The sequence below is a fragment of the Archocentrus centrarchus genome, chromosome 19 (genome assembly GCF_007364275.1).
Source record: "Archocentrus centrarchus isolate MPI-CPG fArcCen1 chromosome 19, fArcCen1, whole genome shotgun sequence".
Lineage (NCBI taxonomy): Eukaryota > Metazoa > Chordata > Actinopteri > Cichliformes > Cichlidae > Archocentrus > Archocentrus centrarchus.
In genome coordinates this window covers 8,858,548-8,871,001 of record NC_044364.1, presented here as the reverse complement: position 1 = coordinate 8,871,001, position 12,454 = coordinate 8,858,548, and the positions used below count along the sequence as shown (strand labels likewise).

The 12,454-nt window shown below is 41.0% G+C and overlaps 1 protein-coding gene across 1 annotated transcript in view; it reads left to right on the top strand.

Moving 5' to 3' along the window:
- The window catches only part of ankfn1b (ankyrin repeat and fibronectin type III domain containing 1b), a 56,204-nt gene that overhangs the window by 18,940 nt on the left and 24,810 nt on the right, over window positions 1–12,454 (top strand). Inside the window, exon 3 of the mRNA XM_030755500.1 lies at window positions 1,632–1,754. The gene's annotated coding sequence lies outside the window, so the exon portion shown is untranslated. The remainder of the gene's footprint in view (window positions 1–1,631; window positions 1,755–12,454) is intronic.

Below are 12,454 nucleotides of genomic sequence, written 5' to 3'. Positions count from 1 at the left end.
ATGTTAGCTTAAGTAAGTGTCAACTGCAATACATTAATTTGCATGAAAGCAGAAAGCCAGGTTGTCATGTATTGTTTCACTTGAATTTTCAAGCTCACCAGTCTTTCAGTCACCGCAAATATTTAAAGGTCTATGATGCAACAAAATTCTGGATCCAAATTTCATCTTTTTTAATAATCATGCTCTCAGATCTGATTCGTTCCTCATAGAAAAATTACACTTGTCAGGATACACTCAGACCTTCTGTCTCCTTTGTACAACAAAGCAGTCTCCTTGACAAAAACATATGAATTACTCATTCAAGAGCCTCTCAGATGTCTTCATCAATAAAAAAATAAAAAAGCACATGCTCTTATGCCACTCAAGCAATTTAATTAGGTGAAACTGGCTGAATCGCCACACTGTCATTCATCCATGTCACTTCTTAGTAATCCAATAAAGCCATGAACTTTTGCGTACAATTTTATTAATCTTTTCTTTTCTATGTTTTTTTTTTTTAATTAAGACCTCATGCTCACATTTATTTCTGAAGCATCTTGCATAAACCCACAATAGTGATGGCAGATGCACGTCTTGTTTTTGAGTGGCAAGAGGAACCTCAGTCATCTGTACAAATCTTAATCTAACCATTCATGTAGTTTGTCTCCAGCAGAGCTCACCATGGAGACTAAAATGCTTTTTGGCTCAGGTTGAGAGATCTATGTACGTGTGTGAATATGTATGAGTCATTATTATTGTTTTACCATGTCATAATGAAATGGAAAAAGCATGTGTGTAAGATTGGGAAAGGGAAGAATCCTGCATGATGCCTGGGCATCATCTATGTAATCCTTTCTCATCTGTATTTTCTACATTGCTTTAAGTTGTCTTAAAATTATCCAAGTTTGCTTAATAAATGTTGTGAATTTTTTGCATCATATGCTCCTCTACAAGCCTGGCTCTTTGATAGAGAATAATATTACATTTTGATTAGTCCCCAATGTTACCACAGCAATATTGCAATGTTGACTCTCATCAAATGTGTCCGGGCTGGAATGGAACAAATATTACATTTCCTGTTTTTAATTTTGAGTAAAAAGTTGAACTGGGACATTGGCAGCCCAGTAGAGGATATTAAAATGTGTTTGACTTTTTTTTCTTGTGGAAAAAGATTTCGAGAAAATTGGGCAGGAAGTATGCGGCTTTCCCTGAAACCTAATGTTTCCTCTGGGAATTGAAGCATTGTTACGCTGTTTGTCAACTTTGTGAACTACATTCCCACCGAGTATTGTGTGATTTCTGCAAAACGAGTTTAGTTTGAGGCACGAGTGAATCAATATTTCTCAGATATTCATGTTCTCTGGCAGTATTTAACCTCTGCTGAACACTTTTTGGCATACCAACTGTATGTCAGTCCCTGCGCTTGTTTCCTATTGGCTGTTTTTTAAATCAAGTATTGAGGCAAAGGTGATGTTGACAGGGAAGTGACCCTAGCAGGACATTAAGTGCTCTCAAACTTCTATGCAAGAATGTATAATGTATGACAAGGAAAACAAAAAGCTTCTTAAGGCTTGCCATACCAGGGTGCCAAAATCCTTGTGTAAATCAGTCCTATTGAGTCTTATCTTTTATAATTTTTTTCTGTTGCCCAGGTCAGAGTCAGGAATCTCCAAATTTACTCATCGCCTGTCCCTCAAAGAACGTCCAGCGAAGGCAGAGAAGACTTCATCAGACAGGCCTCCATCCTACAGGAGACGATCTCTTAGTGTGGACTGGTAAGACCATCTCGCAGTCTCTGTAATCACATGCATTCACTAAAAGACAAAAGTGGTGGTTATGTTCTTCTTCTTCTTTTTTTTTTTCTTTTTTTTTCAATCCTTTGTGAAATTATGAAAAATTACAGGAAGTTGTAGCAGTAGACCTAAATACATATCACACTGTAAAGAATAGATGGGGATATAAGATATTAACTGGTGTCATAGGTATGATTTTGAATTAAAACAATACCTTATAAAAGAGAGACAACTGCAGGAAGTCTGCAATGACATGTCTGTTTACAAAGTCAAGTCTCAGGTTGATGAGGACTGGGGGCTGGGATTTGGGGAGGGAGAAAAGGGTGAGCAAAGTAGTGATAGGGTCCTGTTCTGTCTCTGCGTCTGGGTTTTGTTGAGGAGCGCCAAGATGCTCCAGTGGCGCCGGCTCATCTTGCTCTTGTAAAGCTCCAGTCTTCAGGCACCCGATGAAAGGAGTTTGAAAGCTTTCCATTGCGAGGCTGCCTTCCAGTCCCCACCCATGGGAATCCTTCCCAGTCTCCCCTCTTGTTGCCTGGCTTACACTCATTTATCTGCCCATTGATCCTGCCTTTCGTCCATCTGACATGCCTCCTGAGCTTCCTGCTATGTATTCTTGGCTCTTCCTTTGTGCTTCCCCTACATTTGGGAGCACAGGCCTGGGTTTAAGAGGATCTTAAACTTCCTTTGCACTCAATTTTGTCCAGTGAGAAATCCCCAGTCACAGCTCTAAACAGATTTTTTTTTTAGGTTTATGATTGCTGTGCAGGGACTACAGTAGCTATTCAGCAGAGTTACTTTGTATTTTGTGGCGTTACAGGTGTGTAAGTTTCTGAGGTCCTTTCGAATCATGCTAGGGCCTGGTGTGAGGTCTTACGAGGTCTTTTGTTGGCCTTATGAGACCAACTGTGTGGTCTCGGACTAGCATTGCGATGTGTGGTCTGCCAGCAGAAATGTGGTGTTAAGTGAATGAGTGTTAGAGTCTATGTGCAATGTGAGGTCTTTTACTTTAACAACTCCATGTTTTTCTTCCATGCTGCTCGAGAAGGGACCTGGCCTTTAAAGTTCAGGCCCTGATTGATGTGGTCTGGTTTTAATGAAACTCAGTGGGTAGATTGGACATGCTCATTTACAAGAGGGATGGGGGGGCTTGACTACAGCTGGATTTTGACTTTTTGCAGGCCGTGCCACTGTTACAGGAGTGTGACTGGCCTTTTGTGACATCATAAATAAGGGACCCCAGGGGGAAAGATTCAAGGTTGAGGCCTGAGTCATTCTGCTGGGAGGTGAAACAAGGTTGGTCCAACTTTGACTGGGCCAAAAAAGCTTCTTTGGAATGCAAAGTCATCAACACACTCAGAAGGAAAACACGTGTGTCAGTCAGTTGCATATTTGAAATTGTTCAACACTTATAGCGCTTCCTGTAGTCTAAACAATCTGTCTTGCTTTAATCATTGTTAATGAGAACTTTTCAGGAACAAATGTCATCCCAGAAATATTTATGATTAAGCAGTATACTCATTGAGTATACAATGTTATGTGGTTTTATGCCATGCTCCTGAGCTGAGTTCGCAATTACTCATGAAAGTTATTCCATATAGAGCGCTGTGCAAAAGTTTTGAGTCAACCCTCATTTCCTTATATTTTGCTTCCAAGGATCCAGATTTGTAATTTTTAAAGTGGTCTTCAGCAATAGCTCTCCAGGCTGTGTGAAGGTCTTTTTTTTTTTTGGACACTGGCTGCTTTTTCATTCATTTTCAGTTCAGTCCTTTTGCCTGACCATTTTCAGAGGAATGTTTCTTTGTTTGATTGCTAAACTCTCACCTATGAATAATTCAAGCACAAAACAGGCACCTAACGCAAGGGAACCAGAGCTGTGCCTACACATAACAGAAAACAAAACATACCTCGCCATGGTGTACAGTATGTGAATGACAAAAGAAGTAGTGGCTGAAAGTCATGTCCTTAAGAAATAGGTCAGTGGTGTTGGGGATCTTGTCAAAATTGATGGAATTATGAACACAGATATCAGATTTTGATCCACCATGCCGTACCATCTGGAAAGCATCTGATTGCAAAACAGCTTAATTTTTCAGCATGACAATGTTCCCAAACAGACTACCAATGCAGTAAAAGCATACCTGAATAGAAAAAAAAAACACAATGGAACACTATCAGTCATGGATTGGTGTCCCCTGAGCCCAGACCTCAACATTATTGAAGCAGTGTGGGATCATCTTGACAGAGAACAGAACAGAAAGCAGCCAGTATCCAAAGAAGAGCTTTGCATGTCCTTCAAGAAGCCTGGAGAACTATTCCAGAAGACTACTTAAAGAAATTACAAGAAAGCTGCCCAAGAGAGTTTAGGCTGTGTTGAAGAATAAAGGTGATCATACCAAATATTGACTTTCAAGCCGTTTTAGCCTTATATACTCTATTTCCATGACACATTGTTTGCACATGTTTCAATGCATTGCTGCACCTATTTTCCACTTTCCTAGCAAAATATAAAGGAGTAAGAGAGGATGCTAGGGATAGGGTGAGACAGAGGCATATGATCCGCTCTGGTGACCCCTAAAAGAACCAGGAAGAGGAGGAGGAGGAGTGGCTCAAGACTTTTGCACATTACTATATAATTTTCAGACAGTAAGGTGTGTTGTATGTATTGTATGCTGAGAAATTCCAGTAGAGATCAGTGATCTAAATCTGTAATTGTTTTCCAGTGTTCCAAGCTTTAATAAGGAGTGAAGAATCTTCTTTGTTCTTACCCAGACATAGTAAAACAGTTAGAAAATGCACTGGAATGTAGGTCCCTGTAATGCTCTTAAATTAAGGTTTCATTATGTGTATCTGCTCATTGCTTTCACTCTTTAAAATAAAACTTGTAACTATAAAATGATACAAAGGTTATATAAAATACAAAGCTGGAAAGCAACCAGCAGCTCTCTGCAGTAAGGCTGACTCAGGTGGCTTTACACTTTATTGTCTTATTTAGTGGACCATTGCCATTTATGTCAATTCACGTCAGATACCCAAACAAACAGCGACTATTAAGGGAGCTCTGAGCCAAGGCAGCCCATATACAAGCTTAAAATGGGAGCCGTTTTGTAGCTCAGAGTCTGTAAAGGCTGGCAGAACCTTGGGAAAGTGCAACGGTAAAAGATAATGGCATTGTTATTGTTATTGGTAATCATAGTAAATGGGCTCTGGGGATGTGGGCGGAGAAAATAGTGGAAGGAGGGTGGAGAGTGAAGGTTTTAAGAAGTGTTAAAGGGAAAATAGGAAGGTAGTTGCTACAACTTACAATTTCCAAACAACATTGATTTAATTTTAGTTTTTTTCCCAGGAAGCCATCACTGTGAACACAACGGATCTAGGGTGCAGGGTTCTAGCCAGCGGTTGATCAACTGGCACTGCGCCTTGCTGAGGTGCTGTCGACCTGGGCCGAGAATTTCAGCAGTTAGCTACCGGAGCGGATGGCTATCGTAACAGTTTGCTAGCAACACAACTATTAGCAAGCGGTTGTTCAGTGTCCGGTTGGTACGGAGAGGGGACCCCCTCACCTATCTGCAAGTGATGTCTCTGAAGCAAAAGTTCAGGCTTCAGAGCTCTCTAAATGCATGATTTCAGACAGATTTTTCTACCTTTGTTTACGTGTAGTGTCAGTGAGAGGGGATATCCTGATTAGCACTGGTGTGCAACACTGGGCCAGCAACTAAGTCTTTATTTCTGTATTCTCTCCTGGTGACAGACAGGCAGTTCTAGCCCTTCACCAAAACCCTTGAGTGCAATAGAGAAGCAGCCGTGTCTATCAGCCAAGCAGGTTTTATTTCCCAAATCATTTCCCCTGCAGCACTCATGGAGAGGAAACTCTATACATAAGTACTTAAACATTCGCGTTTGGTAATCAAACTACATCCACTTCACAAATTAAAGCTGGAAATGGAAGGAGTGCAGTTGGTACGACACCAGAAAGTGTTTGATTGTCTTGTGTTTTTAGTCAGTGTGCGCTAGAAGGCTTAAATTCTCTCAATCCCCTGAAGGCCCTCTGCACTGCCTGGTGCCACTGTGTCTTCAGGAATAACTCCAAGCTGACAGCACTCTAAGGATGACGTCTTAACTTTGATATTAGGAGAGAAATCTGCCTGCCCTATCCCTCTGTCAGTGTATTAACACAAATATCTTCTTGGTATTCATGCTCACACACATACATGAGTAACCACATATTGTAATACTTAGCACTGTGTTGGGTGTGTAGGGGTGAATGGGAGCTACCAAGTGCTAATCCTTATGAAATGTGTACAAAGGGAATAAAAAAAAAGAGAACTAAGAAATCACCAAAGTCTTAGTGGTAAAAGAAGGACAATGCTCAGGGGGCCCGGGTGTAAAGTGGTTTTGGACAGTGTGCCACTCGCCACATTTGGTTCTAATTTGATTTATTATTCCCTGCCTTTTCTTTTTCATTCTCTCTTTAAAATTTTCTCCTTTCTTCTGCGGCCGAGAGCTGTCAGTTCAAACGAAACAGACTAATGAGGAGGTTATAAATGCCTGTGATTTTTCTCTTTAGAAATTTTGATCAGAACATGTTAAAGATCTGTTAAAAATCACTGCTGAGTGGGGTGGACTCCGGCTTCTGTTGGAATGTATGACACTTTATTTCTACATTGAGACTGCATTAAATTGTTTTAAACACTGAAAAGGTTTCACTGCACCGGTATAGCTGAAGCTATTACACAACCTAGAGATTAAGTACACACTTAATCTGTGTCCCACAAAGTGATTAGCAGCAACGTGGCAACCAGAGCCCATAGAAAGTGAGAAACATTCAGCAACTCCAAGCAACTACAGGCAAAATAACCACTGGTGACACAAAGTGGGTGGGACTCAAGATAAACTTTTCTTTTTCCAGACAAGCGACTGAAGTGACTGCCAATGAAAGCACAGGATACTGTTGATTGACATGTGACCTGATAGTAAATACATTAGAGGGTTACCACAAGCCACCAACCGTCAGCATTAAGTCATGCTTTACACATCTTTACTGCTTCTATAGGAATTAAGAGGGTAAGTAGCAGCCAGATGCTGATAATGAAATGCACCATGATTAACTGATCATCAGCAAGTGTGAGCACCTCTATAAAAGCAGAAGTTTGGGCAGTTTGCTGGTCTGGAGCACTCAAGTCTGTGTTAACACAATGCCAAGGAAAAAATACATCAGTAGCAATTTAAGAGAAGCAATTATTGCTGTCCATCTGTCTGGGAAGGGCTATAAGGCCATTTCCAAACTTTCTGAAGTCAATCTCTTTTATTTTTACAAGTGGAAAATATTCAAGATAGTTGCCAATCTTCCCAGGAGTGGACATCCCAGCAAATACACCCCAAGGTGAGACTATCCAAAGTACAATTAGAATAAGACTGAACAAGTATGGCATGTTTGGAAAGGTTGCAAGGAGAAAGTCTCTGCTCTCTTAATAGAACATGGTGGCTTAGTTTTCCAAAGTTGTGACTGAGCAAACCACAAGATTTTGGAGCAATGACTTTTAGCCAGACGAGACCAAAGTGGGGATGTTTGGCCATAGTGCAAAATCCCACATGTGGTGACACAGAGCATATCGGCACAAACAACTCATACCAACTGTCAAGCATGGTGATGGAGGGGTGATGATTTTGGGCTTGTTTTGCAGCCACAGGACCTGGGCACCCTGCAGTCATCTAGTTGACCATGAACTCCTCTGAATACCAAAGTATTCAAGAGTCAAATGAGGCCATCTGTCTGACAGCTGAATCTTGGCTGAAATGTTGGAATGACCCAGTCAAAATCCTGACATCAACCTGACTGAAATGCTGCAGCAGGATCTTAAGAGAGCTGTGCATAAACAAGTGCCCACAAAAAACAATGAATTAAAGTAATGTGGTAAAGAAGGGTGGGTCAAAATTCCTCCACAATGATGTGAGAGACTGATAAAGTCTTCAAATTATTGCTGCTAAGTGGTTCTACACGCTACTGAATCTGGGGTGTGCTTACTTTTCACAGGACTGTAGATGCAACATAAGAAATTCAATTTATGATATTTTCTTTCTTTTTTAATTGCCCTCTCTCTCTCTCCCCCTCACCTCCAACCAGTTGCAGCAGATAGCTGCCCCTCCCTCAACTTGGTTATACCAGAGGTTTGTTCCTGTTAAAACGAAGTGCATGCTCATAGGGGGTTGAGTGATTTTTGAGATTTTCTCTGTACTATTGTAGAGTCTCAAACTTACAAAATAAAGCGCCTCGAGCTGTCAGTTTTTGTGATTTGGTGCTATATAAAATTTAATTAAAATTCAATTGAATTAAATGTAACACTAAAGGTATACAGGAGTGTTTGCAGGAGTGTTTGAAAAGAAAAAAAATCCTTCAATAAGGGTGAATAAGTCTGTTGAAAAAAGGTGAGTGACTTTTGTACACTATTTTTAATGCTTCCAACAAAAAGTAAAGAGTTGGTGCAGCCTGACATTTTTGGCCCAGATTTCATTTTTTTTATTGACAAACTCTTGAGGATAAGGGAAACAATTTCCTCTGAATATTGACCTGCAATATTCATTTGTTGAGGTTGAGTTGTTGGCGGGATGAGGCTACAGATTCCAGTCTGCATGTGGGTGCAGAATTTCTGCTAACCTCTGCTTTTGGATAAGTCCCGAGTTTCTTACACGTTGACGCTCGTGCAAAACACGTACCCACGCTCACACACGCTTGCAACGGCACAAAAACTTTGCATATAAAGGCAGACTATAACTGATACACATGTTCTCAAAATGTGCTCGCACAGATTAACAATGTTGTGTCAAATGCATATAAACATATATGTCTGTGCATTCACATGCATCCAGAACACACTCATACAGAATCTTGACTCTGGATGCTGTGGGCTGCGCTAAGGGAGATTTATGAGGCTGGCTCCCTCTTGTCCTGTGTGTCTCTGACTTGATACTTTGGTTTCCACTCCAAACCTCAACTCAGCACACAGACACAGAGAGACTGGAGTAGGGATGGAGTGTAATGGGAAGGAGGGAGGGAAGCAGACTTAAACAGAGAAGTTGGGAAAGTCAGAAAAGACTGAAATAGGTAAGAAGAGAAGGAGAGAAGAAAACTGGAGCAAGGTTGACTGATTGAGACTGAAGTAGATGAAAAGACAGATTGAAAAGATGATGGAAATAGACAGCAAGAGAGAGTGCTGAAAAGATCTAAAAACTGGACTGAGTGCTTAGAAGGATAGGAAAGAGGGAGAAGGTACAAGAGCATGGGAGAAATGTGTAGTATCGGTGTGTTTGTTTCTGCTTGTGTGTATGTGTGTGCAAAGAGTTTGAGCAGAATCATGCATGGCTAATAAAATGATTAAATCAGCCAAGGCTTGAGGAACTATACCCCCTAATTTAAAGTCATCTTGAAAAACAATTTCCAATTTGAGCAACAGAAGCACTCTAAAAAAATTCAGTAAAGAGTTGAATTTGCTTATGAATCAGTGGATCAGTTTTTTCCTACTTTTCACTTTCGCAGCTCTCACTCAACTAGCAGTGGCCATATTTATCTCACACTATCAGATTTTGTCACAATCTCTGTTTATGTTACAATTTAAAAATGTCCCTGTTAGGAGATGCCTTCAGCTGCCCCTTCAGTGGCCCACCTCCACTTGTGTGCTACTGATTTTATCAGTAGAAGCTCCAGAATGTGTCACTTTTGGGGCCTCATTTGATCAGAACTTCATATGAAGGCTCAGAGTTCTTCAGTGTGAACGGTGTGGCTCACAGCAGCTTTTCCTTAACAGTCGAATAAATTAATCTCACAAATAACCAAAGAAAACTCACTGTTCTCAACAGCCAGGCATCAGATCTGTTTAAACTGAGCGGTATTTTGCTGGGGACCCACTAGTGGAGGGGTGACTTCAGCATTTTTTTTTTTTTTTTTTTTGGCTTACAGTGAAGGTTTTTTTGGAGGGTTGTTTTTGCTTGTTTTTTCCTTAGCAGTGTTTCCTCTAGTTTAAATATTCTCTCTGCTCTGCATGCAGAGGCTTATCCCCACACACACACACACACACACACAGGTGTGGTGAAACAAAGGGGAGGGAAACTATCAGGACTGTATATTACAGGAAATTACACTAAGTGCTCTCACATCTGAAATGAAAACTGAATTTTTGTTTATTTGATCTTACTTTTGGTCACTTGGATTTACATCCCTTGCTCATTTTCGAGCTCATTTGTTTAGTCAAACTTCTCTTGAGGAAACATCAAATGGGAAACATTAAATGACAGGCTGTGATTGGGATTTAATGTAACTGATGAACAGTAAAATACAGCAAAGATTCCCGCTTCCTCCGAAGTTTAAGCTGCGACTAAATTACCTTGCCCTCAAATATCTGAAGTGTTATCAAACCAGTACAAGAGCAATGAACAAACACTTAAAGCATAAACATCCTGCAGCAACAGAAAGACAGCACCAGATTATCAGCTCTCCCATACGAATAAACCTTTTGCTAATGCTAATGTTAGGGGTAATTGTAACATTAAACCATTCATCTTCTAACACTGTTATTTGCTTTAACCTAATGTTAGTCTGTAAACCATTTCACTAAGTCACCATTTGCGTCATGCAAAATTACATTTGCTGTTGATGATCTTAATTGCATGTTATTGAAGTGAAATTTGAAGTCAAACACTGAAAGTACCGATAAATGCTCGGTGTCCTTTCAGATTTAAAGTCCAACATTTTTCTGATCATGTGTCATAACGCAGCACTGTTGCAGGGACTGGATGATGAAATAGATTTTTAATAACTGATTTATTAATAAGGTAATAAAAAAAATATTAAAAATACAACTAATCTAAATAAGCATTCATCCTGATCAGTCTCAACTATGAGGGTATTTCTCATGATATAAGAAAAACTGCAAATAGCTGTGCGAGAGGTGTTTTGAACTCTGAACTCGCTTTATGAATGAGACATCTTTCATTTAAACTCTCTGTATCTGTGTGCGTGTATAATACGTAGTATAATAATTTAATTCATTTTGGCATTAACATGTGATTTTCCCATGTTTGGCACAGTGTACGCACACATACACACACAATGATGTCATATGGGTTCATCAGCCTTTCCATTCTCTCTATCATTCATCTGTCCATCCGATGTGGACTGTGTACATGTGTGTGAGAATGCATGTTATCACTTTTACAAAGCATCTATCGCAGTAAGAAGAATAGCCTCCCCACCCATCCAACCACCTCCCTCCATCCCTATCCCAGATAAATAGCCGTGGGACTTTAAACATGGCGCCCGGCCGGCGTGTGACTGAGAGAATGAGCCAACTGGTGGCTTCAGTGGCCGAGGGTCGCCCCCCACCCCACTCCTCTCTCTGGCTGGGTGGGTGGCATATGGTGACCCAGGCAGGGACCCCATTGGTGTCTCTCACACACACACACACACACACACACACATGCATACTGAAAGACATACAGAAGGCCTGGAGCCACCCAGGCTGGACCCACGATCACCGTGGGAGACACAGTGTCACCAAGCTTCTAACAGAGGAGGGGTTTTGCGTATGTTTGTGCGCGGGTGATCCCACCTTGGAAGTAACCCCCTCCTTCCTGAGAACGTCAAGCCACTGCCCGCCACGTCACATCCCCATGGTGACTCCGCTGTTGTCTCTGCTCATCAAAATTAGAGAGATTTACCTCTGCGTGCGCACACACAACACATGCACACACACAGAGCCAACAGGTGGCAGGCCTTGCTCGGCACAGCAGGCCGACTTCAGAGGTTAAACATACAGCGGGCCGCCTACCCCTTCTCTGCCATTCTCCCAAGAGAGGGGAAGAGAAAGTGAGTAAAAGAGAGGGGGAAAAGACAGAAATGAGAAAAAAAAAGCAGTGTCAGGGAACATGAAGCATGGTTTTGTAGATACCTGGTGTCCACAGCTCCTTTATAAATGTGCACACAATTAAAAGTGATAGCAAGATACTGAAATTGTTTTTCGGTTCAGTTATTTTTTTACTGTTACATCAGACATGTATCAGTCAGCGGCACAGACTTGAGCTTATCACAATCAAGTTTCCCAGATTATGTCTCACATACAAGATGAGTCACAAGAATATAGCCTGACTCACCCAGAGCTAACAATAACAAATAAATACCAATTTACAGGAACAGAGATATACAGCCCCAGCACCCTGAGCTTATCAGAAAGGGAAACTTGAAGCTGCAGTGGAAAAATCTTTGTCCTGTCCAGAATCAGTTTGCCTGTCTGCAGCCCTGTTCTCCCACAGTAATAGTTTCTCTGCACTTATGAGGCTGTTTGCCTTCAGAATAACTTCATTATAATAAATTACAAATCCAATCAGTTACACTACGTACTTACAGGCCAGTCAACCTCTTTTTTGAATGCATATCAGGAATGATATTCCATCCACATGTGACTCAGAATTATTGCGAAAAGGGATTTTTTTAAATGGATGGACACACCTGATACATCCTTAGTGAATTTTCATGCACAGAATCTGACCCAAAAGAGCAGTAAGAGTTGTTCTGATTGCCTCTGTAAAATCATGTGGTATGCACGAGGGGCTGCATGTGGCTGAGTGTTGCCGTGGCCTCATGTTGCCTATAAGCTGATAAGAGCCAAGGCAATTCTAGCAATACTGCCCCTCGT